Source organism: Canis aureus, chromosome 13 (assembly GCF_053574225.1).
Source record: "Canis aureus isolate CA01 chromosome 13, VMU_Caureus_v.1.0, whole genome shotgun sequence".
Taxonomy (NCBI): Eukaryota; Metazoa; Chordata; class Mammalia; order Carnivora; family Canidae; genus Canis; species Canis aureus.
The window spans coordinates 65,539,486-65,565,217 of NC_135623.1; the positions used below are offsets into that span (position 1 = coordinate 65,539,486).

The 25,732-nt window shown below is 35.1% G+C and overlaps 1 long non-coding RNA gene across 1 annotated transcript in view; it reads left to right on the forward strand.

Annotated features, from left to right (window-relative positions):
• The window catches only part of LOC144281698 (uncharacterized), a 61,606-nt gene extending 36,941 nt beyond the window's left edge, over positions 1–24,665 (forward strand). The window contains exon 3 of the long non-coding RNA XR_013350119.1: positions 24,498–24,665. This is a non-coding gene — a long non-coding RNA (uncharacterized LOC144281698). The remainder of the gene's footprint in view (positions 1–24,497) is intronic.
• The last annotated feature ends 1,067 nt before the right edge of the window (positions 24,666–25,732 follow it).

Genomic DNA, 25,732 nt, shown 5'->3' on the forward strand with positions numbered 1-25,732 from the left:
GGAGCCCTACTTAACTATCAAAAAAAAAAAAAAAAAAAAAAAAAGAACTCTTCTATGTAAAAATCTCTCTGACTCTCTTCTTTGCAATTCTACTGCCTTTCTTCTCTACTCTTTGGTACAAATAGCAAGACTGAGTTTGATAGGGCAAGGGCTGTATCTTATTTAACTTTAAATTTCTGGCTTAGAAACAAACAAATAGGAAGAAGTAACAAATACTTCTTTTATGAATGAATGGCACATTGGCAGGAAGTCTCCTGACTTCATAAATCTAGGGAGTCAATCAGCATACAAAGCAGGAAATAAATTTCAGGCATAGAGATGAAGAGAAACATAGAAAGGCGGCTTTGGAAACATTTTATAACTATCTGACGCACACACGCAAAAAAAAAAGTAAGGAAAGATAATGCTTGGATGTGCATTTTCCCCCTGGAAATTGTCTTTCTGATGATCCATGCTTCAGTCAATTCACTTTGACTAATAGCCTACTACATCAATAGTGACATATCACTAAACTCTGGTGCACATTTTGGGCCAGAGGAAACATCTTTAAAATTATTTCCAGGATTGCCTGACTGCCTACATGTCCTCATCTTTTAAATATTTTATTTTTGGTGTCTGCACAAATGTTATCTATCTCTAAAGGAAAATTCTCAAGGCTAAGCACCAGGTCTATATTTGATTTACCTCTCAATACTTTTTTTTTTTTAAATTGAATGTAGCAGAGTATTCTATACCTTGTATACATTCAAATGATCTAAATCTATTTTTTTTAATTTAGAAAATGAAATAAACATGATCTTACTCCACTAGATTTTTCCTTATTAGCCAAATGAGTTAATCTGCCTCTCTGCACCGTGCACCTATGTACATGGACCAACAATCATTGTTCAATACTCAGAGCACTCCAGATGGCTTTCCAATTGTAAAACCTGCAACCAGAAGTCTAGTTGAGCTTATCTCTTAATTACACTTGATTCTGGGCTGCTGAGATATTCAAATGACTGAACCGCACAAGTACACCTCGATACATATCATATGTTCTATTTTTAATAATTTTATATCATTTGTTGAAAATAGTATCTTAGTTGAAATAGGAAACCATTAATATTAAATTGAAAATTCTCTTACTTACTTTCTTCAATTAATTTTCCCTGATCACTCACAAAGATTTTTTAAATGACTATTTACATGAGTTTAATAAATCACTAAAGAATGAATCGACAATAGAAAATCTATGTTTAATGGCAAATGTCTAAAAATGAATTGAAAACAAAGTACTATTGATTTCAAATGAAACTGCCCATCTTAAGCAATTTATCACATTATAAAAAAAGGTTATTTAGAATTTCCAAAATAATACGTAATACAAACTCAGAATTTGGTACAATACTGCTCTATCTTGACTTTTTCCAAAGCGTTTCAAAACCTAGAACCTGAAAGAGACACTCATTTTCATAAAGCACAAATATTTACTTTCATCTTCATGAAAATATTATGAAAAATCAATATTATAAAAACCATGTAACATTTTTACGCCACTGCTGTTATACTCATATTTTGGAATTGAGAAAACTGAGGCTTAAAGAAGTTGATTATTTTAAAATAACCTGGTTTGTTTCAGAGTAAGAATATAAATCCCTTATCTATTTATTCCAAAGCCACATAACACAGCTACAATTCTGTGCTTCCCTTTTCTCAAGTTGATTAAAAAAAAGAAATACTGGGATTTTTATTTAGCACATACATGTATTGGAGTATAGCCAATCTTTTGTAACTAAAATATTCTTCATTCTTCCCAACTTTGTACATGATTATTCTGCAAAGAAAGCACTGAATATAGGACCTGCTATAATCAGCACTCATTGTTAGCTTCTCATATTACTAGTATTATTGTCATTCTTGTTACCATCTCTATTGTAGAGATTTAAAAATATCGAATTCAAGAGCCAAGTAATTTCACTCAAGGTGATAGAAACAGTAAGTGGCTGAGTTAGAGTTTGAAATCAAATGTTTCTAGTCCTATTTAGCAGAATTTACTGAGCCATATCTGCCAACTATCAAATGTGCAAGTCCAAAAGATTAGCATCCTGAAACATTCTGGTTTCTCAGATCTTCAGCATCCTGTAATGATATATACGTAGTCGCCCTGATGATCCTTGCCCCTTAATGAAATCTGCTTAACGTGATTTAAAACAAATTCCTCCCTTACCTAACTATACTGTACAATTAATCTACTAAACCCAATAGCTTTGTTCCTAAGCATCTTATTTACTTCTGTGTATTTGACATGTCTCCAGAAATACAGGAGATAAAAATTATATTAATTTCCATTTGTGCAAAACACCATGTGGCTTTCAAAATATGTTGATATTTCCATATAAATTATCATTGAACAATTATAGCAACCATCTGGAAAACCCTGCCAGATAAGATAAAAAACATTTTACTGCATTTATCAACCAAATAAGTTTAGAGAAGATGGGCAATACAGAAAATTACACAGCTTAAGTGGCACAGTAGCAACTGAATTGAGTTGTCGACGTGTGATCCCTCCGTTTTTCATCTCCCCACATTCTCCATATTGTTGCACTAATCCCGCTTCACACCTAGGCTTTAACTTGAAGCTTCCAGATTTAAAATATGCACCAAAGTTGCTCGTAAATGGATGACAGAACTCTAATGGCTATAGACACGGTCCTCTTCTTAATTTTTTTCTATTAATATGGCAACACATTAAATATGGGAGAAAAAGTAATAAATATTAATATCTCTTTTTGTTGTTAGTCATGTCATACTCCTTACAGGACACAAATTTGGTTACACTTGTTTCAGTTTTGATGAGAAAAATTTCATCTATGAAGTAATACTGGCAACGGTGGACAGTGCTGGTATAGTTTTCCTTCAATGCATTTCCTTTTCCACCTGTAATGTTAAATATGGAACAGTACTTCGTTCATTTCATAGAAGTATTAGAAGTGAAACTGCTAAGGAAGATGACATCTAATTGTCATTTCTAACTTGTAGTCCGTTAGACTTCTTGCCTCACCACCATTTAAACTATTATTCTTCTCTTCAGAATTATTGACATTTTCAGCCAAGTATTTAAGTAGATTGAAAGTTTTATCTTCAAACAAAAAGCATATGATTTAAACTTAGCGTAATGTCTTTTGACTTTTATATTGAAACTCATATTAAACCACATTTCTATGGAGCAGGAGAGAAATACTGTGTGTGTCAACTGGCTACTGTTTTATTAATTTCCATTCATTTAAAATGTCAAAGGAAAGGAAGCAGTTAATCTAAAGCACAAAGTTAAGTTCAAGAACTTAATGAGGTGTGATGTGATATTATTTAGAAAAAAGTTTTATTATATAAATCTATAAAAGTTTCTACCATGATTTAAAAACCTTTATTCTAAAACTTAGAATGTTTTAATTTCCTTAATGCTAGAGAGGTAAATTTAAAGAAGACTCAAAATCTTTTTCTATTAAAAAAAAAAGCATTTTATATCTTACTTAATAGATTTCTCTTCTCAGCCTCTAAAATTTACTATCCAAGAATGTATGTGAGCCCATGTAGATTGATTACACGTTTTTTACCATTTGTAGTATCTGTTCCTCTATTCTATGCTATGGCTTCCCGGGTCTGAGCGCATATTTGATTCCTGAATTTCTTACTTTCTATGATTCAGGACCGAGAGTTAAAATGTCTATATTCTGATTCAATTGTACCATGTTTTATTTTGTTGTGGTGGTGATTTATTTCTTACATAATTTTTTAAAGAAATATTTGATCCATTCATAGAAGAAGACAGTATAGCAGAGCCCCATGTGCCTATGTCCAGGTTTGCTGAATGTTAACGTTTGTCATATATAGTCAGAACTTCCTTTTTTGAGAACTAAAATATTACAGACACAGCTGAAGTCCTGTGAAATGCTCTACATCACATTTATTCTCACCAATTGTCATCCCCAATAACAAATTCAACCAAGAAGTTAGTGTGTTTTCGTCATATCCATGCATTTTAAAATTATATTACGTATGTATGGGCTTGCCAACAGAGTATGCCAATTATAGTTTGTTTTTAAAGTTGACATGCATTACACCTGTGATATTATGCTGCAATCGGCTCTGTTTTTAAAAGCATTGTTTCAGTTTTATCCATTTCACCTACACATGTAGCATGAGTCCATTTTCTGTCACTTTTCTAAATATTTAATCATGCAAATATATATGCCCAGATATAGTTAGTTATTCCCATATTATAGTTGCTTCCAGTTTTTCAGGTACAAACAATTCCGCAATAAACATTAGGATAATCTTCCATATGAAAGTATGCAAGGGTTTTACAAGTGTAGTTGCTGGGGTAGAAAATGTGCTTTTTACCAGATTTTTTTTAAATGTTCTCAAAGGTGGTTACACCAATTTATACTACCACCAAGAGTGCGTATCTCTTGAGCTACTTTCTCACCAACGCTTGATGTTGGCAGATTTTACATATCCCCCAATCTGCTGCATGCTAAATTACATCTTACTGTTGTTTAAGCTTCACTTAAATGACTATTCATAAGCTTACCATCATTTCTTATGTTCTTTAGTCACTTTTATGAATTGTTAATAACTTTTACCTATTTTCTAATTTTTCTTTTTATTGATTTACTGGGGATTTTAAAAAATACATTCTGGTCATTTATCCACTGTTAGTTATATATGTCACAAGTATATTTTCCTAGTCTGTGATTTTTACTTTTTCCTTGGAGATGATGCATTAGTTTGGACAGCTTTTACTTTTAATCTAGCCAATGTCATTAAGCTATTCCTTACTGGTTTATCCACTTGCCAAGCTAGGTGAAAAACTGACTTCTTCCTTTTATTCTAAAGTATGAAAACTGTGTTTTGTGTTTTATATCCAAGTATTAAACACACTTGAATGGCTTTCATTGTGTAGGTAGAGAAATGATCCAATTCTGTAAATATTTCTTACATAATAATAATAAGCAATTTTCCAAGAATTTTCTCTTTTTTCTCTGTGTGGAGCAATTAGAATGATCTCTCTAAATTATAGATTCATAAGTAGTTTTGGATTTCTTTTTCCAGTCATTCAACTCCCAACAATAACCACTGTTATTTCCATTGCCATAGATTAATTTCTACATTCTTGAAAATCATAAAAAAATAATTATATACTACATACTATATACATATATATGTAAAGTGTGTATACACACACATTATATATATATATATAAAGTTTGGAGATACAGTCATGTGGTCAAATGCCTTAGTAGGCAAGGTCGATTGTCTGGCATACCTCTCTTAACTATCTAATCCTATTTGTGTCCCTTAGTCACACAACTTACTTGTTACTTCAGGACATACCTGGTGCCATTTTTCATAGATCTACTTCTATTTCAGCTGAAGTGGTAGCCCTGATGCTCTTTGAATCTCCTTTGGTAATTTCCCCTCTGCTTGAAGAACAGCACAGGTTCACAGCTGAACTAGCTCTATCATCAGATACTGTGAAGTCCAAGAAATCCAGCAAACTTTCTTCAGTTTGTCCCACCTTTGTCTCTTTCATTTCCAAATGGCAGTGCTTCTGCTTGTATGATCCCGTAAGCTTTTTATTGAGTGACATTGTAGACACACCCATGGTGTTTTCTTTATTATACAATTTCTCATTTTTTGCAATACAGATAGCTTTAAAATGTTCCCAGTCATCAAGTTCTGTTTTTGTTTTTTTAGTAATTCTTTCTTCATCTCTGTCCTTTCACATTTTACTGTAAGTAAAAGGAAGAACCAAAGCACTCTTTTAACACTTTCTTTAGAAGTCTCCTCAGTTAAAAATTCAATTTCAATGTTGCAAGTCCTAACTTCCGCAAAACACTGGAACACAGTTCAAGCAAGTTCTTTGCCACTTCATTACAAGTAACAGCTTTCCTTCAGTTTCCAATAACATGTTCCTCATTTCCATTTGGGATGTCATTAGAATTATCCTTAAGCCCCGTATATCTAACATGTACCTCAAAACTTTCCAGCCTGACCCATTACCCAGCTTTAAAGCCATTTCCACATTCTTGAGTATTTGTTACAGTAGCACCCCACTGCCCTACCAATATCTGCCTTAGCTTGGACTATCATAACAAAATACCATAGACTGGGTAGCTCAAAAAGTACAAATTTGTTTTCTCACAATTCTGGAGACTGAAAATTCAAGATCAAGGTGCTAGTATGGTCTGTTTCAGATGAATACTTTCTTATTGGGTTATAAATGGCAAGTTGTGAACTCACATGGCAGAGACGGCAAGTTATCTGGTGTCTCTTCTTACAAGGGCACTAATCCCACCATGGGGAATCCACCCTTGTGACCTCATCAAGCTCTTTATCTCTCAAAGGCCCCATTTGTAAATACTATTACATAGGGGTTAAGGCTGAGACATGCGAATTTTGGGAGTTTGCAGTTCAGTCCACAGCACTGAATACTGGTTAATGGGAAAGTTAGACATTTTTGAGACTGTTGTACACTGTCTCTAACTTACTCAGATTTTTGGACATCAAAACACTACTATGAACCATTAATCACAGTAGAGGAGAGGCAGATGATGTGCAGGTAATCAATCTAAGTTTTGTCTAAAATCTGCCTCACAGTAAGTTTAATGCATCTCTGATCCTATCCTGTGATTATCCCAATTCTGAAATGCTTAATAGGAATAGACAAATTGTCAAAATTCTTATATTAGTTCCTTGATGCACGTCATGAGGATAATCTTGTAGCAAAACTCAGTGGAAGCCACAGCACTTCCTCAATCTGCCAAAATAGTAAATCAAAGCAGACCTGCATTTCTGCAAAAATTATAGATATTAGTGCCATCACCACTGTCTCAAAAGAAGCAAAAGTAGTGATTCCTATCAATTTCATATTTAATGTGCTTATTTGAACTATACAGAAATGTATTTTATATAATGATAGTGAATTATTATAAACTTGAATAGGTAATGACTTCAACTGCACCTGCTCCTCCAGATACAACTCCAATGCTTGAAAAAGTGATTATATCCTTTGGCACATGTATGCAGCTACTAAATGTAAAAACATTTTTTCTCAATTTCTGTGAATATCACCAGAAACCATTTCTTTTAAGTTTGTATGGTCAGCAATACCCCTTCACTGTTGTGCTTCAGGGCTATGTCAACAGACCAGGCCTATAGCATAATCTACTCATAAGAAATCGTATCTTAGTTCTATTCCACAGGATTATGCATACATATATACGTATATATATGTATGTATATATATAAATGTTGAATCACTTCATTATGTACATAAATGTTGACTCACTACTGCATATATTGTATACATACAATACTATATGCCAATTACACTTCAGTAAATAGAAAAATAATAAAATAGGTTTTTCTCACTCAAAAGCCTCTATTATTAACCACTGTACCAAAACTACCTCTGAAAATATAAGCTAAGATTATTACAACACTCATAATTTATTATTTATTTATTTATTTATTTTATTTTTTTATTGTAACTGTTTTTTAACACTCATAATTTAGATTTCAGATTTTTGCTTCAGACTATTTTGATACTCATGTTAAGTTGCAATAACAAATTGAGTATTAATTAAACTATATTGCTCAGCAGCAGTCATTTTTTGCAATGTCCTCCGTTCTTACAGTGTAAATTTTGATCCATCTCTTAACCAGCTTGTGTATGTGTTGCATGCTTATATATAACTTGTTATCCTGTTTTAAAAAAATTTAAAACATATAAGATGAAATTTTGGAGTCACTAATTATCTGAAAATGCACTTATATGTTAAACTGTTTTCCTATTTTCTTTCATACAAAATTGTTTCAGATTTCATTTCTCTTAAAGTTTTTAATAATTTTGATCACTTGTATTAAGACCTCTATTTTTTAAAAGATTTTATTTATACGAGAGAGAGATGAAAGAAACACCACAAGCAGGAGGTGCAGAGGGAGAGGAAGAGAGAGAATCTCAAGCCCACTACACACCAAGCACAGAGCCCGATGGAGAGCTCAATCCCAGGACCCTGAGATCGGGACCTAATCTAAAACCAAGAGTCAGATGCTGAACTGATTGAACCACCCAGTATTCCTCAAAGATCTATAATTTTGTTATTGTATATTTGTTTGTTTAGTGGGGTTTTTTTTGAGGACTTGGTAATTATAGAATGTTTTGTTATTATTAAAATTATAAAACTCTTCTTAAAGGACAGTGCCAGGTATGTCTACTTTTCCTTTTTTTTTTTTTTTTTTTTTTTTTTTTGCTATAAGGTGGCAACATTCTTTTTCTAAAATAGTATTTCTCACTGTTTTTAGCACTATCGATATAAATTCTCCTTTTACAATTTTATTGTTCAGGCAATTCTTCTTTTGTAATTATTATCCTTTTACCTCATCATATCATTTTGAGAATTCATTTTTCTCATGACTTCCTGCTTTTTTTAAATTAAAAAATATTTTTATTTTTTTCTTGGTTTCTATTGTACATCATTTCCAGAGTGATGTTTTTCAACTAACACAAAACCATTGTGTCTTCAGAATGACATGCTGATCCTACTTCTGCAGTATTTTTCCATAAATCACATGCTTGGAAACATACAAGTGTTTCAATGGAAAGTTGAAACCTGAATCAGTGTTTCAACAGAAAGGATATGCAGAAAATCACACATCCTTAGTCTCATTTCCTATCTGCTTGAGTGATGCTTTAATTCACTTCTCAAATCTATAGTTTGATATATATATAATTCCCATTAACTAGTCATCATTTGTCAAACTCCATCTAATTTTACTGAGATGGGACTTTTGCATCTTCATAATATCTGGATTTCTTTTAGAGAGAAAAGCTAAATTTTTTTTTGTGTGAGTGTAGAACAAAATAACCTAGAATTTTATGGCTACTGATGCATTTTCCGTTTATAGATTGCTTACAGCATTGTACTTAGGTGGAGGGAAGGTGGAGAATCAAATGCAAAGCATTGTGCCCTTGACAGTCTCCTTATTCTTTTTCATTGCATGATTGCTTCATAGAGTTTGATCTTCACAACATTTTTAATATAGGACAGAAGTCATTATTTTATTTGTCTCAGAAGCAACACGCATGAATTAAGGCATTTTGTATGTTTTCTGGGAGAAACACACAAGGTTTGAGAGCCTAGAGAAAGAGGATGTGTATTGGGTGGAATAGGGGAGAGGACAGGAAATATCTTTATGTTCTTTCAGGTGTACAGTGTTTCACACATCTTATTGAACTAGAATCTATCATTTAATCATATGATTAAATCATCTCATAGAGATTTATGAGCACTGAAATTACTCTTGGATCCTGATAACAGAATGCATAACAAATCTAATTGCCAAGTCTCAAGTTATCTCATTCAACCTTTCAGCAGCATTTGTCACAGGGGATTGACAACTTATTTTTGAAACCAGTCTTTTTTTTTTTTTTTTTTTAAGTAAGTTCCTAGAATACCTCTTTCTCAGTTCTTTTTTTTTTTTTTTTTTTAATTTTTATTTATTTATGATAGTCACAGACAGAGAGAGAGAGAGAGAGAGAGGCAGACACATAGGCAGAGGGAGAAGCAGGCTCCATGCACCGGGAGCCCGACGTGGGATTCGATCCCGGGTCTCCAGGATCGCGCCCTGGTCCAAAGGCAGGCGCTAAACCGCTATGCCACCCAGGGATCCCTCTTTCTCAGTTCTTATACTCATTTCTTGTTCCTTCTCAGTCTATTTTTCTGGATCACCTTCATCTTCTTGACTTTTTAATTTTGGAATTCACCAGGGTTAATCTTCATACATTTCTCTTCTCTCTGTATCTTAACTCTTAATGTGATCTAATCCTGTCTCATGGCTATAATATTATCCATACCATATATTAAATGTATGTATATGGTATATATGTGTGTGGAGATTTATATATATAATATATGTAAATGTATACATATATGTACATATATATGTAAATACACATACACACACACACATATATATATATATATCTCCAGTCCTACTTTATACTCTATACTCTTGATTTATATAATTTTTTAAAGTTTTATACAACTCTACCTTGTCATCTAATAGTCATTAGTAAAATGTTCAAAACCTATTTTCATTTTGTCACTAACATTCCATCTGGATAAATGACAAGGACATATTTGAAATCAGATTAAGAATCTTTGGGCCATCTTTTCCACTTTTCAGTAATTTACAACCCTTTCACTATACAACCAAATACTGATACTTCTACCTTTGGGATATATATCTAGATTCTACTGTTTCTCATTATCTTTAACACAACTACTCTGTACCAAGTTGTCTCTCACATTAGTTAATGTAGTGACCTCTTAATTCATCTCTTTTAAACCCATGGAATTAAGTCTCCATCCAACAACCTGACTGGTTGTTTTGTTTAGTGTAAGCCACAATATATCACTTCTCTGATAAAACTCACCAATTATTTTCCATCTTAGTATATTATTATTTACATACGTGGCTTATAATAGTTTACTGGTGTCAACATTTCATCACTTCAAGTCAAGTGAGAAAACTCCATTTCCATTTAGGTTCTTTTACTTTCTCCAATTTTTAATATTGTCTCAAGGGTTACATGGAATCTCAATTTTATTTCAATAATCAAATATGATTTACAACCCATATATTTACATATTAATACATAAGCTCGTAAGGAATATTTTATAGAAATACTCATATAGAAACTAAAGGGAGAGACTATTGTATGGACCCATTTTTCCCATATTTCTGGTCTTTCTGTTGTTCATTCTTCCTTCCTAATGTGCCAAAACTTCTTTTATTCCTTGTTTCATTTCCTTTCTGCTTGAAGAACTTCCTTTAACCAGTTTCTAAAGATAGGTCTGCTATTCACAAGTTCTTTAACTTACTTTTAACTTACTTCGCTTGAATGTTTTTTTTTTTTCACTCCTGCAAGATAATTTTACCAAATACAGAATCCATAGTTGATGATTATTTTAGTTCAGCATGTAAAAAAATATGACACTTTCTTCTGGCCTCCATGGCTTTATTTGAGAAATCTGATTTCATTTGAATTGGTTTTCCCCTACAAATAATGTATTATTTCTCCCTGATTGCTTTTAAATTTTTAATTGTGTCATTAGTTTTCAAAAACATAATTATGATATGTTCTGGTATGGTTTTCTTCGGGTTTATCTCGTTGTATAAATAGTGAAGATGTCAGCTGCTAGGGAACTACTAATTTATAACATGGTACAATCAGTTTGATAGGAATAAGATAATAAAAATGGTAATGGAGATATCAAAGAGAAAGCCTGAGGCAGTTTGATATAAAAATTTAATAAATTCCACACGAATAAAGCAATTTACTCAAGAGGCACTTTGAAATTACTGACCAAAAAAAAAAAAAATTGAAAAAGAAAGATTAAACAAAATAAATAGACAGCATTGGCTGGCCTTTGTCACTGGTTCCTAGGAAGGAGCATCTACATTTTTTTATTTTCCAAGTGATAGAAGTCTCTTTGTTATTCATGTGTGCTCACATACTTTATATTAATGTGGTGACTCATGGTGGAGGCCTAGACAGTTTATGCTAATAAGATAACTCAGGATGGGTTAAAACAGTAAAAATAGTCATATGATTAGAAGCTTGGGGTTTTGAGCCACTTAATATCAGTTCAACCTTTAGGGAATAAAAGGAGATATAGGTTAAGTTCAATCACACAGCCAAAGATTTAAACAATCATGTCTACTTAATGAAACCCCAATAAAATCTCTAGACACTAAAGCTCAAGTGACCTTTGCTGGTAAACAAGATCCTATGTGTATTGCTACACATTAATATGCAAGGAAGGTGACAGGTTCTTGAGGACATGGACACTTCATGTTTGGGACCCTCCCCAGACCTCACTCCAGGCATCTGATGGTTGGTTCTCATTTGCATCTTTTTTGCTACTATGAAAATGAATTCATAAGTGTCTTCTTTAACTCATTCTAATGAATTATTGAACCTGAGGTGATAACAGGAATTCTCAAATTTGTATCCAGCTGATTAGAAGTGTGGGTGCCTGGGAATCCCCAAGCTTGCAGCTGTTGTCCTGAAGTGAGAGCAGTCTTGTGGAGGAATGTGTCCTTCATTTGTAAGTTTGGCCTAACTCCACGTAGTGACCTAAGTTATTATGAGCTAGTTATCAATGCTACTTTTGTCAATGCTATTAGGATAAATCCTGAGGTTAGATTTTTTCCATATTCTTATCTGCAGATCAAAAAAGATCTTTTAATAATTAATATCTTTAGTTTATTTTGCATTGTATCATGGTACTTTTTATTTTTAAAGGGATTTTACATGCTTTAAAGAATGTTGATTATGGGGTTCTGGGCGTCTGCACCATCTATGCCTGTAGCCTGGCCCCGCCTCCCAGATTTGGCTTTCTATGCTGAAGTCATCATGAACTTTTTCCAATTCCTGATGAAAAAGAAGAAACGTATTCCTTTGTTGCTGTTCATGGCCACAGCAGAGAGTGGAGCTTTGTCTTTTGCTGTATATTCCCTTCAAAAATCTGATGTGATCCTTGATGGGAAAAGAAATCCAGAACCTTGAGAAACGGTGGACCCTAGTGTACCTAGCAAGCTTATAACAATCAACCAAGAATGGAAGCCCATTGAAGAGTTGCAGAAGATCTGAAGAGCCACTAAATGACCAGCCCTTACCTCTTTCTTCCAAAGAGTAATCTATGAATCTAGTGGAAACATCGCTGCACAAACTCGATTATGGATACCAGTGTGCGGAAATGCTTCTGCTACATTTTTAGGGCTTGACTACATTTTCGGACTCTGGAAAGGAATTATGAAGGTAGTATAGCAATGACCACATAGTTCAAAAATAACTTTGTGTTTGTTTTCTTGCTGTAAATTTAATTTTGCATATTGAATTTTTTTTTTTTTATGATAGTCACACAGAGAGAGAGAGAGAGAGACAGAGGCAGAGACATAGGCAGAGGGAGAAGCAGGCTCCATGCACCGGGAGCCCGACATGGGATTCGATCCCGGGTCTCCAGGATCGCGCCCTGGGCCAAAGGCAGGCGCTAAACCACTGCGCCACCCAGGGATCCCGCATATTGAAATTTTTATGTTTATGATGCTCAAATGTTTTCCTTAAAGTGTATAGAGATTTGTAAACTGAATTGTCTATAATAAAATACTATTTGTGCAAAAAAAATAAAAATGCTGATTATGAGTGCAATAATCAAAGAATAAATTGTATTTGTTACAATCATTACACTATATTTCATAATTCATATAACATGCTATTTTACTATTTTCAATTAAGCTAAGGTTTTCAATGGTGGTAAATGAACAAGAGGCAAAAAGCAGTCTTCACTTAGTTTTCAGGATCTGTTTATATGAAATAACTTGCACTACAAGATATACAAATGTTGGGTTTTATTTAATTAATTAACTTATTTATTTATCTATATATTTTGGTGTGGTACATTTCATATTATATTACCTCATGTACAGTTTTTTCTTCTCTTAATCAATATTGTCTGGTTTGGAATAGAACCTTTCAGGTCAGTACCCTTATCAGAAGAATTTGGAAGAAAAAAAAAAAAGAAGAAGAATTTGGAAGTAAAAGAACATTCTAAAATATTATTTCTGCAAATTGGTGGCAGTTGTGGTAGGGGGTGGTGGCGTGCCCCGATGGATCCAAAGTATAATGTAAAGATGTGTTACCTGTGTTATCTGTTGTGAATAAAGCTTTTTGCATTAAGAGCATGATCGCAGGGAGCACGCCAAGGTCTGTATCACAGAGGAGTTCCTAGTGGATTCTCGCTTGCCTACATAGAAAAGAGGAAGATGATAAAGGAAAACAAAAAAAACAGAGGAAAGAATGTCTGCCTAAAACCATATAAGATGCAGTACTAAGTACTCCTTGTGACTGTCTAAGTGAATATATCATGAAAAAGGAAGATGCGTTCTCCTGCACTTTGCCAAAGGAAGGTGGCTCGGGAGCCTCCAGGCTGCGGGGTGCCCAGGCCCAGAGGCACCTGCCCAAGTCTGCATTTCCTACCGTAGCACAGCAGTGCCTAATAACACAGCAGAGAGGTTACAGGAGCAAGAACGCACAGGATGGCCTCAGTTCGGCCAGTAGAACCCGGCAGGGTCGGCTGAAGAACGGTGAAAACACCAGGCAGCCTGCAGAATAGCACTGGCAGGATAAATGCACTTGTAAAAGACCAAGAGGACACCTCCTGGGGGCTTTCAAAAACCCTTAAGCACAAATAATACGGGAATATCTGAGGGGAAATATAAAGGATCTTAAGGACTCTCCCATGATAAGGTACAAGTAAATGCTCCTGAAGTTCATGTTAATATTGCAAATGTAAATAACAGACAGTTGGGATCTGGAGAAATTAAGATTTTATGCAAGTAACACATTTTAAGAGTTGTATTTTTGCTACTTCATAATAAACTTGTAATTGCAAAGGAATGGATGGTTTACTAAACAAAATATATTAAAGTAGTTCAATAATTTTCTGAGTAGCTGTTATTGCTGACTCATAAATGCTCAAATAAATTTTAAAAAGTGTAACAGGAAATATTTTAAAAATCACATTATGGAAATGAGGCAAAAAATATCCATTACTTTAAAATCTTAGCATTGTCCAGGAAAGAAAATGATGAATAATTTATGTGGAGCAAATCCAACAATTTTCTATGATGTATATATAGCATTGTTTTATAAAAGTATCTTCTCGGGATCCCTGGGTGGCGCAGCGGTTTGGTGCCTGCCTTTGGCCCAGGGCGCGATCCTGGAGACCCGGGATCGAATCCCACGTCGGGCTCCCGATGCATGGAGCCTGCTTCTCCCTCTGCCTGTGTCTCTGCTTCCCTCTCTCTCTCTCTGTGACTATCATAAATAAATAAAAATAAAAAAATAAAAATAAAAAAAATAAAAGTATCTTCTCCTTCAAAGAGAATATATTTTATTTCCTTTGTCATGAAACACAAATGTTTTTGAGACACAATAATGAAAAATATTGGCGAAGGACTTGTCTTTGATATATGCACTCCGCAGGTTCGTGAATGAGTTATATACCAAGAGTTCTTGTTTATCCAATTCATTCAAATGCATCCTCTCACAAAGCAATGTTGTAAAAGTACCATGTCCTCACAGTGCAAAATAACTCTTCTGCCCAATTTTCACAACCCCTGAAGGTAGTCAACAACTAATTGGTGGTAATAAAATAGTGACAAGATTAGTGGAAGAAAACATTAAAAGGACCACCATACTCCTTTCCTTCATTAATTTCACGGACCACCATATTGGTTACCTCCTATGCTCCATCATATTCCTTTATTCCCCAGCTTTAACATCATTATTCCAGCTTCTTACACCCTCTCGGTCCCAGGCGCACTTAAGCCTTGTTTCAGTTTCCAAGAACCTGTGGCTTGGTACTCTGGAAACCTACCCACTTACTTACTTATAAGTGTGGGAAAAGGGACAAAAAGAAATTCTTCAGACTTGCTTTCAGAGGGAGCATAAAGTATGGAGATGGGAGTATGAATTTCTGCCATTCCGAGGCAGAACTTGGTAAGTGATTTGTTTATTCAACAAAAGTGTATTAAGGGCTTCTTTGTGGGAAATACTGGGGATTTTTTTTTTCTCTTTTTTTCAGGATAGGGTGATTTGGAGCCTGGGCAAATCCATTGCAAGCACCATCTATAGACTTAACAATGCCCACAAAAAAGGGAAACCACTAAAAAAAGGTGGGGGGACTACTTGTGTAAGTCCTCAGGCTCCAGTCAGATCCTCTTGGAGAGAAAGAGGTCAGGGCCATGCCTCAACAATTGGGTACAGGCAGAGATGGAAAATCAGTGGTGAATTCAGCCCCTAGCCACATGAAACTTGCAGTGTAATGAGGCAAATGCATCAACAATTATCCCAAAATAAATAAAAGCATAAGAGCTATTTAAAGTAAATGTATGATACTCTGGGATTACATGGAGCCCACAGAGAAGGCGGCTTGTATGTGTGACAACTAAACTGTGACCTAGAGAATGAACAGGAATTAATTACAGGTGAAAGTGTGGAGGAAAGTGTTAAAAATGGAGGGAAGGCCAAAAGCAAAGTCCCGTGGAGAGCACCAAGGACTAGAAGGATTAAGAACTAAGCACTGTGCAAAGCCCTTGGAATGATTTGAATGCGAATAAGTGCCGGAGCAGGGAACAAGAACTAACATACTTGCGTTTATATTTCAAAAATAGCATCTGGCTTCCAATGGGTGGATGCAAATAAGAGTTGGGACAGGAAGACTGGTTGTTTAGAAGCCTATTGGAAAGAAATGATGGTAGCTTGGATTAGTATGATAGTGTGTGAGATGAAAGTGATTGAATTCTAGAAGTTTTTGATTTATGACTCAGTCCTGTGATGGATCAAATACAAGTAATGAGAAGGAAAGTTGTAAAACAAAATCATTATTAGATTTAAAACCTCCAGAGCTGACTCACAATTTGCACAGAAACACTGATACACATGGAAAAGAGCAGAGAGAGAGCCTTTTTGAAATAAGGCTCACATTGACTTGGTTCTTATCAAACAATACCAGTTGCCCAAAAGTAAAGCAGAAATTTTTTGTGAGAATCAGAGTGCCAGCCATTTGGTTACACACCATAGGGTACAGAATACACAGCCAAAGTCTGAGACAATGGAAGGACATAGCTGAAGTATCAGGAAAGTCCACGTACCAAAGAGCAAGATGGGATCAAAAATGTAGAAAGAATAAAATAGTGAAATTATAGGGGAAATTATAGAGGAAAGGAGAGAAGATGAGTGGGAAATATCAGAGAGGGTGACAAACCATGAGAGACTCCTAACTCTGGGAAACGAACAAGGGGCAGTGGAAGGGGAGGTGAGTGGGGGGATGGGGTGACGGTGACGGGCACTGAGGGGGGTACCTGACAGGGTGAGCACTGGGTGTTATACTATATGTTGGCAAATCGAACTACAATAAAAAATATACACCAATAAATAAATAAATAAATGAACTGAATTTAATTTTTTTAAAAAAGAAAGAAAAACTGAAAAAAAATGTAGAAAGAGACTGTTGAGGCAACCCATTATCAAACATGGGTAGTGTCCCCAATTGTGACTCAGATATAATTAACCTAAGGATATGTAGCGTTCACATTGTGTCCTGGGGAACAATCTTTAATCTTTAGAGTTACTCAACTCTGCTGTGCTTCTTAGTTTTCAAAAGAGAAGCCTAAATTTGCCTGAGATGTTTTAGAAAACAAATTTAATTATCCTTGGAAATGTTTGTAATTAAACACAGAAGTGGTTAAGTAATGATAATATTAATCAAATAATTAGAATTAAGACTATGGTTATGAAGCTTCTAAGAATGCTCCAGTGATAAGAGTAAGTCCCCTAGCAGGAAGATACAGAAGTTTGAGGTGGGAAGCAAACAGAGTGTACAAGAACCCACCGACGCTTCAGCTGAATACAGAATAAAATGAGATGATATAGGCCAAGGCACCAGTATCATCTACTACAGCCTAAGCCTTGCAGAACTCAGATCTACTCCTGTTGTACATGAAATTCAGTCTGCCATTTTTTGAGAAGGCCAAAAAGACCAGCTGATAGTGGCAACTTTAGGATCTATGAAAATCCTGCCATGTCAACTGGCTGAATCATTTCATTCTTGGCATCAGAACATCTAATTCAACACAACCGAGAGCTGTGACTGGAAGTATAAGTTTCTCCAAACTGCATAGAAATATTGGTGAGAGGAACCTATTCTACTTTCCTTCTTTGGTTTCTAGTTTTATATTCTAGGGTTTAGGGACATAACACCTGATAATGGTTATTCGTTCAATGTGTATGCCACACCTAGAAATACACCCCAACCCACTACTGGGTGACTTTGCAGAGTTGATGCCTTATGTTTATGTTTGGTAGGCCACTCCAATATTCTCTCTAGCCTGTAACTTCAGGATGATAGGGTATAAAATACGACAAATAGATCCATACCATGGGCTTAGCACTGGCCCCTGCTGATGATGAGTGAGATATTCAGTAGCCAAGTTAATATGGGACACAAAGGTCTTCTCCTCTTGAGCCCACTACCATATCCATCTATAAGCTTATTCTCCAAAATTTCCTGTATGTGATTTTTCTACTCTTGCACCTTCCAAGATTACAATTATCCTCCATGACATTGATCACTGTCCAGAAATTTATAGATGCCCTTGCTTTAGTAAGTTTTTTCTCTACTCAAAGTCGAGGGGTGAGCCTGGGTATGACTCAAGACTAGATGATGGAAGGTTTTTGACTCACTGCTGTCTTAGGGCCACCTTTAGTTTGGACTGTAATGGAGCAGAGGTCCATTTTATGGCCAAACATATCTAGCTGGCCCATTCTTGATCCAGGCCCAAGATTATTCTTCTACATTGGCAACTCATAAGGAATCATTAGTCCTCTATTCCCTATTATACCACAGGAGTGAGCTTAAGGAGCCACGTCAGCACAACAGCGATGACATAGACACACATAATTATTTCTATCACTTACATGTATACTCTACATTTGGTGAGATTCCATTGCAAATACACCGTCCTCATAATAAAATAGATCGCTTCGGCACTGCCTACAACACTTGGGATTTGTCATGTCTGATACAACACATGCACGAGGGCCAGCTCTGACCCTGTAGCCACTTACTGTGCTGTGTTCAAGTATTCAATCTCCTCTGGGACCTAGTAGCATGCTAGTTTCCTGCTACATAAATCAGAACCTCTCTCCAGAAATGTAGACGTCTCCACTGCTATCTCCCTATTATTATTTTCAGAAATTCCATAAATCATCCTCATTTACTTCTAGCACCTTTGGGTGTATCAGATAAAATGACTGAGCTGAAAAGAAGGTTGGACCTGTTGCAGAGGACTATCTTGCTAGGGGTCCACTAAAAACTGACAGCCTCTGAATTATCCAGAAAATAGGTTGAAGCAGTATTCCAAAAAGGTCCATATTCTATTCCAAAATCCAAAAAGGACCACAAAGTACTGTTCTTATTATCAGAAACAGGAGAGGTAAAATGTAATAATTTGTCTTCTTATTGGAGGGATGCCCTGGCAATTGTCTCCAGACAACTGGAGCCCTTAAAAATTTACTGATGTAACAGGTCCCTGAAACACTGCAGGAATTTATTTTCTATTCTTTGTTAACATGAAATCTTACCAGGGAAGTGAAAGTACTTGCTTATTCCTACCATCAGGTCCCCTTAATGTGATTCATCAACAGAGTTAACTGATCTAAAGGGTATCAAAGTGACCAAATTTCTGTTAGATCTATTTTTAAATGTATAGGAAAGTTATAGCTCAGGGGCAAGACACTGAGTGTACTGGTTTGGATCTCCTTTCCTTATGGGGATTAAGAACAGCAGGCCACCAAATCATTAGCTATATACCAATTTCCAGAGGTGATTAAAGCTATCATATCCACCACAGCAGCCACTTTGGGACTAACACTCCATTGTTTAGATGGTTCACTCTCTTCCATCAACATCCATCTGTTTTGTTTCCAGTGGTCGTATTGGTAAGTTAAATAAAATGCGATAGGACTAGTAATAATGCATCCTTTAAGATACCATTTTCTGCCATCCCACATGGGAATGGCACTGAATCTGATTTAGTGTCTTCTCTAGTTAGAGGGAGACATTTCAGAGACCTTCATCTGGCTTTTCTTACAAATAATGGCTCTCATTCCCTGGGCCAGGAAACCACTGTGACAGTTCTTCAAGCTACTAATTATATTCATCAAAATAGTACATATATGGACTAGGGAAATAACAAGTCTAGTCTACAGGATCATAAGACTTCCAGAAGATGGACTTGTAATGGTTGTGCCATTTATCATCTGACCTTTTTATATCTCCACATTAAGTAGAGACAGGCCATGATGGTGTTTTATGTCAGCTAACCCCCTCAGCTTTCTGAAGATCTTGGTTTCCTTCTTTCTCGAGTATAATAACTATAATACAAATTTTAGGTCCTTTTGGGGAAGAGCAGTACAGATATTTACTTTAAACATTTCTCATGTCATGGAAGGGCTCTTCCTCAAGGGAACCTGGCCTCCTTTTAATCAGTCTAGTTAGATCTGGAAACTGAGAGAGTACAAGTTTCTATTATAGCATCTAGCATCAGTATTTTTCTCATTAACTCTTGATCTTTTCTTTGGTTTTATAAGATAAGTAATATTTTCATAAGCTTCTGATTTACTATGTCCTAGGAACACCATTGTCTGTTAGTCATCATCTCAGATCTCTGTAGGTAAGTAAACCCATTTTGCTTCTGAGGGTCTAGGGTCACCACTTACTCTGCTCTTTCAAAATAATATCTTCTTCACTGACGCTATCAATCCTAGATCTAGAATAGCAACTCAGATCATTATTCCCGACCTCAGAGAAAAGTTGTATAAGTGGCCTATACGTACACTAATAGTTATCAAATTACAGAGTAATTTTTCACATGACAATTCCTTCCCCTGCCTCCTTCCTCAACACATACACATCTTTAGAAGACAGTTAAGTAACCAATGTAAATGCCAGCTAGATGTAACATAGAAAGTCCCCTGCGAATCATCTTTTGCTTTTAATAACAAGTTACGCTATAGCTATAAATTTCAATGGAAAGGTAGTACTCAATTGTAGTTTCTTTAATAATAATAAAAGAATATGGTATAATAGCTAGAAATTCCTTAATCTAGATCACAATATTTTTTCACTCTTCCTTGGAGGGGATGACAAATATATCATCTTTAAGAAATAGAAGATATTGAGAGTTTAAAAAAATTCACTGAGAAAATAGTTATTACTTCACCACTTACCTCTACCTTCAATTCTTAGATAACTTTAAAAAAACTTGAGATATCAGATGTATCTAACATTTAATGCTGTCTCCATCCTTTTAGAAAATTTTTAGTGAAATATTTGTGTGTGGATTTAATTATCTCCTTTTCCCTTTCTGGAGAGAAGGGTGGGTGGGGGGCAGGCAGAAGGTGGGTATGTACAGAGAATAGCTCAGGATAATTTGAACTAAGTTATAGAACCTATCCATATATTGGATTAAAATAATAAACACTAGGGAGCACTAGACCCAGTGGTTTCAAACTATTGACTATATGGTTTTAGAGAAAAAGATTGACTAGGAATTCTAATACAATGAGGTACATAACAACATAGATGTGGAAAGCATTCCAGAAAGACAGGACCACAAAACAGATGAATATTATGGCAAAATGAAGCTATATATGTAGATAAACACACACAGTGTATATATATGTGTATACATATTGTGTATATATATATGTGTGTGTGTGTATGTATGTGTGTGTGTGTAAATGGTACAAGCTTTGACAGAAGCTCCCCTCTCAAATAACATTTTTGAAAATTTGAAAATTCATTTTGAAAAACCCCTATCAGGTACTATTTACTCAGAATAACCAACACCAACAAAAATTCTCATGTTACTATTAGGAAAGAGAATGTGAGATGGTAAGATGGCAGGAAAAGGAGGAAGAAAAGGAGGAGGAAGAAAGAAAGGACAGAGATAGGGGTCAGAGAAAGAGGAAGAAGGGGGTGGAAAGAGGGAGAACAGGAGAGATATCATTTAAGTAACAAGTGAAAAGATCAGATCATTTTATGAGACGAAAAAGCAAACAACGACAGCAAAAATAACCAGACCGAAAGTGGTGGTTTTCAGAAGTGATGTGTTATGTCAAAACAAACATAGTTTGGTTTGCAAAAAATGAAAATACAAAACAAGGATTTCATTAATTCAAACTGGTTTTCAAGTATAGTATATAGCTGCAGGCAATTTGGAAGAGGAGTCTAGTAAAGTTCAAATTTCACTGAAGCAAAATGACTGAGGCAGACATGGACATAAAGATTCACTGTAAACAGTAGATAAATAATTTGCATTTAGTACCAAAACTAAGTGAGGGTTTTAAGACAGAGGAACTATTATATAGAGAATATATGCTCTGAGGATATAGATATATGACTACTTTAAAATGCAGTGAAATGAGGAGTAGTTATGAAAAAATACATAATTTCTTTTGTGAATCATAATGGTTGTAGTGGTATTGGTATTATTAAATGACAATAGTGTACATGAAATGTAGAATTAAGCCAATGAATACTTATGTGATATTCTTTTATCCTTTCTGTCCTTGAAAGCTAGACTATTCAGTGTGAATTAAGAGAGATAGGTGCACCTGGGGCAGAAAACAGAAGATAAGTGCAGCACATCTTGTGAAACACCTTGTTAGACATAGCAAGGAAACTATCAAAGACTAGTGTTGTATCAAAAGGTATCTAAAGTCACTGTGAAGAGGCAATGTTGAAGGTATGGAACAGATAACATCTCTCTTTATTTCAGTTCTTCTGCTTGAACTTAAGCAATCTAGTAAAATGGAAAATTACAGTAGAGCAGCCAACCTATAGTATGCATCATAGTTGTTCAAGAAAGACATAAAATACAAACATGAATGGTCACATGCTACAGAAGTGTCTTTCATGTTTTATAATACATACAAGTTAAACAACAGGTTTCTTTTTTTTAAGATTTTATTTTTATTCAGAGAGAGAGAGAGAGAGAGAGTATGTGAGTGGGGAGAGGGCCAGAGGGAGGGGAACAGAGAGAAATCTCAAGCAGACTCCATGCTAAGCATGGAGCCTGATGCAGGGCTTGATCCTACAACTCTGAGATCATGACCTGAGCAGAAATCAAGAGTCAGATGCTTAACTGACTGAGCCTCCCAGGCGCCCCAACATAACAGATTTCTAATCAATATTCTCCTATTCTTGTATGACCCAGATTGACATAAAAAAATATAATCATCAATACAACAGAGACACCAAAGCATCAAGAACAGGAGCTATAATTATCAAGTAGTGGCATAAAAGGGTAGATTGACTCATAATCCATTTTATACATGTTTAAGAACTACACTGAGTGGGATGCCTGGGTGTCTCAGTTGGTTAAGTGTCTGACTCTTGATTTTGGCTCAGGTCATGATATCAGGGTCATGAGATCGAGCCCAGAATCAGGCTCCATGCTCAATGTGGAACCTGCTTGGGAGTCTCTCTCCCTCCGCCCCTCCCCCTGCTCACATTCTCCCTCTCTTTCAAAATAAATAAATAAAATCTTAAAAAAAAAATAAAAAAGAACCATATGGAGCTATGGCCCATATCAACTAAGAAAATTTTGAGAAAATAATTCATTAAAATCCACTAATACATCACATAATAGAATCATGTGGATACCTTTTATGCTCTAGACACTATGATAAGCACTTGAAATATATTACCTCTAATCCAACAATCATTTAATACAAATAGTACCTCCCTTAATCTCCATACGAGGGATTCAAGAATAAGAAAGGCTAAATGATCTACCCAAAGCCAAATGGTAACAGTAGAAAAACCAGATATCAATTCATTTGACAAGCTCAGAGGTTGGTCTCTTTTTTCCACTGTAAAATATGATAAAATATTTCCACTTAAATACAACATTCTTTAATTATTAAGACCTAATTAAGATAATTCAATCTATGTACTGAAATTTTATTAATATAACTTCTTGATATTACTGCATTCTGAGTATTAAAATAACAATATTTTGTCAATACTATGTTAAATGGATTTTAATGTGGTTAGTATTACCATATAGCTATTAATTCCATTTTGATTCAGTTAGAAATCTAAATTATATGCTTTATGAACCCCTCTTTCTGATTACAGAATATATGTTTCTAAAATCAGATTTGGTTAGTTCACATACTTGCTAGGGCAATTAGAAATGTGAATTCGAGGATACACAGACAGGAAGAACACACCCAAATCTGCACTGTAATGAGTAATCTGAGGACATAATTGCCAGAGCTGATGAGATGCTAAATATTCAAACTGACATGGCCAATTCTACATTTCTGAACACCAGTGCTGCCACTGATGCCTAGGAAACTACTTTCTGGTGAGAGTCTCCTAGGTCACACGTATTTACACACTGGATTCCCACTCTCTTGGGTGAATGCATTTCCTTGGAAAAGCTTGGGTCACATGTGCATATTTGCTGCAAAGCATGGTGAGAAAGTGAGTTTCTGTCATTTTCAACTTCTCTAGTAGTTGGCATACTTTGGCTTCTGGCTTAACTCACACGATGGGGAATGCCCAAAACGTCAAGAAAGGCTTAGATGCTGTATCACCAAAAGCATGACAAATAACCGCCACAACCCTGTTTTCTACATTTTAGGTAATAATCATCTTCCTAGTGCTTGTATAGTTTTTCTTTAATCAGTTATTGTGGTCAACTATAATGAAATAATTTGTCAAGTTAGTTCCTATTCTTTTCAGGTATTTGTGAAAGACTTTTTTTTTTTTTCATTTAAAGATTTTATTAATTCATTTTAGAGAGAGAGAGAGCAAGAAGAGCAGAGGAGAGGGACAAGCAGACTCCTGGCTAAGCACTGAGCCCCACATGTGGCTTGATCTCATGGCCCTGAGATCTTGGTCTGAGCCAAAATCAAGAATTGAAAGCTTAATCAACTGAGCCACCCAGGTGCCCGAGAAAGACATATTTTTTAAGTAAGTAAAGGAAATATATATACTCCTTTGTTTTAATTAATAAAATATTTTCTCTCATTTCATTTCTATTCTATCGGATCAGAGTATTTAACTGTAATCTGACAAATACACTAGGCATAGCAAAGAGCAGAAGGCTATCTATCCTCTAAAATTCCAGGAGCTTAATCATCTATATGCTGAGGGATGCCCTTGTCTTTTCCCATCTCACAAAGCAATTTCAAGCAAAAGGACCACTGTGCTAATTAGATTATATTGTATTTATAAGGAGTGGCAAGTGATGAGGTATAGCTGCTTTAGATATAATGTATATACTATTCAACTTAATTTAAAAATATAAAACTACCTCATATTTATGAAGTACCTTTGATCTAAAGACATCAAAATGTTTTAAGGCTTTCATCTCATGAACTTTTATAACACTCTTTAAGTTAGGCAGGTAGTAATTAGGACTTTATTCATTTTACAGTTGAAGAATATGAAAAAGAAAAGGTAAGTATAAAATCTTGTCCTACCACAATAAATATCAATCGATTCAGGAGTGGGGAAGAAAGAAAGTCAAGATCTTCTCACTGTCACCGAATTTTCTCTAATCGGAATTATTTTGGAAAATGAGTTTTCTCACATTAACTACTAAAATAAAATCTCAAGACATACGTTGAACTCAGATAAGCTAATTTTTCATAGAGTGATGCTGATGCATAGCTGATACACAATCATTCTTGGCTGGGTGTACAGTTTAATGACCAGGTAAACATTAAGAGGATAACAATTTCTTAGTATTTGGGAAGACGTAAATCATGAGAAATGTAATTGCTGAGATTTCAAATCACCTTCTTCTTTCCAAATACAAGACTGGCATTCCAATTTAACAATGGTTGATGCTAAGGTACTGAATTCAGATGCCTAAAGGAATGGGAACTTAATCAAGTTAATCACCTAACACAGAAGCCACAATGTGTAATATGTAATATAAAAAAGCATTATGAAAACCTAGTTGTTGTGTTTGTTTGTTTGTTTAATGTTAGGCAAGTAAATAGAGATGCAAAACATTTTCAGGAGTT